A 6,000-nucleotide genomic window follows, 5' to 3' on the forward strand; every position below is an offset into this window, starting at 1 on the left:
ATAGATACAATTTGGCTACATAGGCCTACAAACATTTACAATTAATAGCTAAATCACAAAAATCACAAGAATGGCTTCAGATCAAAGTCTACGTTGAGACCTAAGGGAGCAAGGCCCTTGTTAGCACCTCGCCTAAACAGGTGTGATTTCTTTCGCCTCCAGATTAAAGTGGAACTGACAGCATTTTAGAATCTGTTCTAGACCCCCAGGAAGAATAAATTTTCTGACAAGCGAGCAGTTAGATATGGTCATTTTCATGTTTTCATGCATTCTTAGAATGTTTGTGAATTACATATACTAAGGCATTTGTGAAAATTCTATAGCAATATAGAGTGGGCAAGCGGTCGTGCGTTTGGACAATTAACTGCAGTAAATAAAACCTAATAAAACATGTGTCTCGTCCAGGACCAGAGTCTACGCAGACCGGTGCGTCATAGCCAGTCAGAGCTACAGTAGGCCTTTATTTGACACACAGGCCTACCATCATTGACTTTGAACTGGACTGTTTGTTTACAGGCAGTTGCAACAGCGCGACTTTAGATCATTCGAAGGCATTCGCCAAAAATCACAAAATACACCTGAATGGATTTCTGCAAATATTTCAATACCACTTGGGAGTCCTCTTACATTTGGGAACTTTACAGTCCTACTGATCAAACAACCATGAAAAGGTAGGCTCTCTCTCCCTCAGTTATGCACATCAACAACAAACAGACCAACAACTAATGCTAGCCAGAGAAAGATTAGCTAAAATCTAACGAAGGAACATTAGATAAACCCTCTCAAACTTTTTCAGTTAGTTGGCCGTCAAAATTGCACTGAAAAACGATGGGGAATTATAGCCTACTCGTCCTTCTGCAGCTTGCCCGCCAACAATACATGCTTGTCCCAAACAAGTACCTAGAGTGTTCATGACTATCTATTACTTTCTTTGCCTATGTTTACTGACACCGGTCAGTCATATTCAGTGGGTGTTGCGCTTCGTAAATGACATGACATGACATCCTCCTAGCATCTAGCAAGCTAGCTATCTAGCTAACGTTAGGCTACGTGTTTTTAGCTTGCTACATAAATAGATACGCTAGCCTATTAGCCACGTTATGACTGACTTGTGATCATTGCCCTTGCTAGTTTGATTGTATTGACATTACCAGCCTTAGTTACATTCGTCTGTTTTTGTTCAAAATATTGAGCCATTGAAACTGAAACAGTGCATCCCAAATGGAGGCAGCGCACAATGTACCAAGAAATGTATTGGTGAATTATATGAATCATACATTGAACTGCATCCATCTATTCTGCCAACAATGCCTTAGTGTAAGTCATTTGTTAAGGCAAATATAAACATATTTTTAAAACGTCTTATAAACTGGGAATTTTCTATTTTTGGCTGATATTATGATTGTCTGTTTGTTATGAACGCTGTCAGTTTCACTTTAACTAAACAGATCTCAAAATGTTAGCTAGCTAGCTACAACAGGTAAAAATTAAAACTTACCATTTCCATGGAGGATTAGCCAGAGAGCTAACATTAGCTAGCTAAAATTAGCCAGCTAGCAAAACTTTCCTTGACGTTCTTCTCCCCAACAAACCGCCGCTTTAAAATAAAACAAGAATGCAGGAGAACAGGGACTACCACTTAGCAGTCAAATCTTTTTGAAGTTTTTGTGCACATTTCGTTGTTTCCCAGCGTGCCGTATGGAATCTGTGCAAGCAGGCTGCCTGCGTGCACAGATCTATTGCTGGAACTGATTTGCCTACCTCCTTATTTAGTTACTGAAATTAAAATAAAATTACTGCACACATTATGTTAATTGCTTAAAAGCTTTAAGGGAAAATATAATTGTCATATTCTCAGGGTCCAATTCAGGCGCAATAATGTTTTTTTAAATTATTGATGGAACTAAATGGGATAACAATAGGGTTTTGTAAATCCTGGTGGATTGTAGTAGGATATTGAAATAAAAGACATAAGCCTATGTGTTATTTGTTAAATTCTGAAAACAAATGTAGTTAGTCATAATAGAACATCAAAATTGCATTCAGTGGAACAGAAGAACATGTGCAACACAATAAACAATGCAATTAACATCAACAAAAAATGATCATTAGAAGCCAACACACACAGCAAGCTACCAGATACCATTCATTAAACCACCATTATTTCATTGTACTGCAGTTTTACTGCATTTTAACTGCAGTGCATTTTTTGTAAGGGTATCCTGTATTACTGTGCATGTTTTTTTTACATGCTGGTAGCCTAGAACAAATGTTATGGAAGTGAATGTGCACTTTTCAATTGGGTGGACTGCAACCACAAAAAACACTGCCATAGCACTTTTCAATTGGGTGGACTGCAACCACAAAAAACACAGCCATAGCCTGTAGCAAAAGCATTTATAGCATCGGAGGTTCTCTAAATTAGGGACCATCTCTGATAGCTATAAGACCGCAGAGACTGTCACTAATTTTAGCTTTTAATGACCTATCAAATTCGATGACTTGGAGGTGAAATATCACAATTCTTAGTTTTTTTTAATTGGTATTTCATCACCTGCCGAATAAAAACCACAAATGGCCCTACTCCTGAAAAAGTTAATTGGGCCGGATAAACTGAAGTGGACTCGGCCCGAGTACCATTAACAGGAGCCCAGAGTAATAAATGAAGCCCTAACCTGCTTTGGTGCGCTCTGCCAGCTGTTGTTTGCAAAGTGTGCTAAGATGAATCATGCAAACACTTCTGAAAAAGAACATTACTCCAATTGTAATAATTGTAATGGTTCTAGTGTCTTATATGCAATGTGTGCATGGCTTACACACACTACGCACATGTTTATATAGATTGGTGTCTTTTAATTGAGTAGCATTTAGATAACTGGTCAGTAGTTCAATCAGATTTCAACCAAAAAACAGATATCAACCAAAATATTATGTATTTTTCAAGATGTCAAAAAGATGTCATGAAAAATATGTCTTAATCTGGTTGTGATATGGTTATAAAACCTCCCGACCATATTTCAACCAGTAAAATATGTCTATCACATTGTATGCCCACTTGGCTGCGCTGTTGCAGAAAGGCAACAGTCTGGAGGCTAGGCCTATAGCCTACAAAACGGGCTTTTCTCAGGGTAGGATAGCCTATAGCAAGCAATCAATAGCCTAACGTTACTCAGTTCACTCACCCGGCTTCTTTCTACAAAGATGACTTGTGTCTCAGAATTGTTCCCCTTTCTGTCCCCAAAACAGATCCTATAGTTAGTTTTTTTTTCTTCAACATGGTGCGAGAGGGCTCTACCTTTCGCTTTGTCCTGCCATCGAACCGATCCCCCTTCAAGCGAGAAAGCTGCGCACACTCCATGGTTTTGAATGTAAGATCTCCACGTCGCCATGGAGATGGAGGGAGCTCTTATCCAGAAAATAATAGGTATCGCATCATTAGCAACAATGCTTCACCAAGCCAGCCCCTTCAGCATTTTATTTGACCACAAAAATGCTCTATTGTCATGATCACGAATTTAATGACAAATGATTCTCTAGTCACGGTGGTTCTAGAATAAGATTATATTATAGAACCTTAAAAAAATGCCAGGCCTGTGTTTGAAAGAACAAGACGCAATTTCATGGAAAATGTAATAACTGACAGTTAAATGTTTTTGTTTTATGGTATACTAACATTATTAGAAATGTTGAAAACACAATTAACACAGAGACCTCAAGGAAACAAAGTGCTTAATTAATATTCTGTGGAACATAGGCCTATAGGCTAAGTAGCCTACACAGATCTATGGAAATACTTATTTGGCAGATTTTTCTGATGAAGCACACACGTTATTCAATTACTGTTAATAATGTCTGACAAATGACAATGCAAGGACAGATAACAGAGCATGTGGAAACCCTCTGTATAAGGTTCCAGTGTTCCTTATTCACGTGCCGCTAGTGCATGTTATAAACGCGACTTCACACTCAAAGCTTGTTGCTTTTTCATTGCATGGATAACTGGATACTCTCGTTCACTTGAATATGTACGAAAAATAAAAAGGGAGAACGGTGCAATGTGTTATGTAACATCACCCACTTATATTATCCGTAATTTCTCAGTCACCACAAAACCAGTCTAACGTCCAGAGGAAAAAGAAGACAGTATACATAACCTACCTTGTTGATAGACGCCGCTCTTATTCATTCATTCTGTTGAACAATTAAGGTTGTCGTTTCACATAGGGGCAACATTGGCTAAGAGTTGCTAATTTCACCTTTCCCCCCACATCTCGTTGAAAAATCCATCTCCTGTCATTCTGTTATGTCCCCTTCTTTTGAGCTCCGCCAAGTATGAAGAGAGAGAGAGAGAGAATGGGCGAGTGAAAGTCTGAGTGAGGGAGAGAGTAGGCTATTTGTGTGTAAAGAGAGAGAGGGGGGACTTCAAATAGCTGAGATCCAGGTTGTTGTGTATGGACAGAGCTGTCATGAGGAAGAGTATGAGTATTGAGGAAATCACAGAGGGTCTGTGGAAGCAACCCAACCAGGCAACCGGGTCTCAGAGCATTTAGTATTATTCTTTAAGTAAATCCGAGACACTCCATTTAGTATGATATGGCATGTTTCGTATGGTATGTATTAATTTGTGCATGTCCATCACCCGTTTTGTATGATATGTTATGAATTACAATTCGTATTATATGTTCTGAATTTGCAAAAAAGTACATATGTTACGAATTTACAAACATATGATATGTTACGAATTCTAGCTAGATGGCTAATGTTAGGGGAAGGGTTAGCTAAAAGGGTTAAGGTTAGAGTTAGGGGAAGAGTTAGCTTAAAAGGTTAAGGCCAGGGTTAGGGCAAGGTTTAGTTAACATTCTAAGTAGGTGCAAAGTAGCTAAAAAGTAGTAAGTAGTTGAAAAGTTTCTAATTAGCTAAAATGCTCAAGTTGTCCATGATGAGATTCGAACTCCAACCTTTGGGTTGCTAGATGTTAGTGTTATACCAGCCTGATCTCATAGACTAGACGTAACATAGTAAATGTAAATCCGGGCACACTAAAATTAGTATGATATGCTACGTTTGGTATGGTTATATAAGACAGATGATTACTTAAGGCAAAAACAAAACTAGAGTGGTTGCTCGGGGTGGATGGGTGGGCGTATAATGCGAATGTCTAGCAACCCAAAGGTTGCGAGTCCGAATCTCATCCCAGACAACTTTAGCATTTTATCAAATTAGCTACTTTTCTACTACTTTTTAGCTACATTTACATTTACGTCATTTAGCAGACGCTCTTATCCAGAGCGACTTACAAATAGGTGCATTCACCTTATAGCCAGTGGGATAACCACTTTACAATTATTATTATTATTTAAAAAAATTGTGTGTGGGGGGGGGGGGGGTTGGGGTAAGTGGGGGGTAGAAGGATTACTTTATCCTATCCCAGGTATTCCTTAAAGAGGTGGGGTTTCAAATGTCTCCGGAAGGTGGTGAGTGACTCCACTGTCCTGGCGTCGTGAGGGAGCTTGTTCCACCATTGGGGTGCCAGAGCAGCGAACAGTTTTGACTGGGCTGAGCGGGAACTATGCTTCCGCAGAGGTAGGGGAGCCAGCAGGCCAGAGGTGGATGAACGCAATGCCCTCGTTTGGGTGTAGGGACTGATCAGAGCCTGAAGGTACGGAGGTGCCGTTCCCCTCACAGCTCCGTAGGCAAGCACCATGGTCTTGTAGCAGATGCGAGCTTCAACTGGAAGCCAGTGGAGTGTGCGGAGGAGCAGGGTGACGTGAGAGAACTTGGGAAGGTTGAACACCAGACGGGCTGCGGCATTCTGGATGAGTTGTAGGGGTTTAATGGCACAGGCAGGGAGCCCAGCCAACAGCGAGTTGCAGTAATCCAGACGGGAGATGACAAGTGCCTGGATTAGGACCTGTGCCGCTTCCTGTGGAAGGCAGGGTCGTACTCTCCGAATGTTGTAGAGCATGAACCTACAGGATCGGGTCACCGCCTTGATGTTAG

The 6,000-nt window shown here is 40.3% G+C and overlaps 1 pseudogene across 1 annotated transcript in view; it reads right to left on the reverse strand.

Annotated features, from left to right (window-relative positions):
• LOC311135556 (G protein-activated inward rectifier potassium channel 2-like) overlaps positions 1-4,186 on the reverse strand; it is a 113,083-nt pseudogene extending 108,897 nt beyond the window's left edge. Inside the window, exon 1 of the transcript in view lies at positions 4,159-4,186. The product of the transcript in view is annotated as a G protein-activated inward rectifier potassium channel 2-like (transcript). The remainder of the gene's footprint in view (positions 1-4,158) is intronic.
• Between the last annotated feature and the right edge of the window lie 1,814 nt (positions 4,187-6,000).

Source organism: Coregonus lavaretus (genome assembly GCF_964263955.1).
Source record: "Coregonus lavaretus genome assembly, chromosome: 10".
NCBI classification, from domain to species: domain Eukaryota; kingdom Metazoa; phylum Chordata; class Actinopteri; order Salmoniformes; family Salmonidae; genus Coregonus; species Coregonus lavaretus.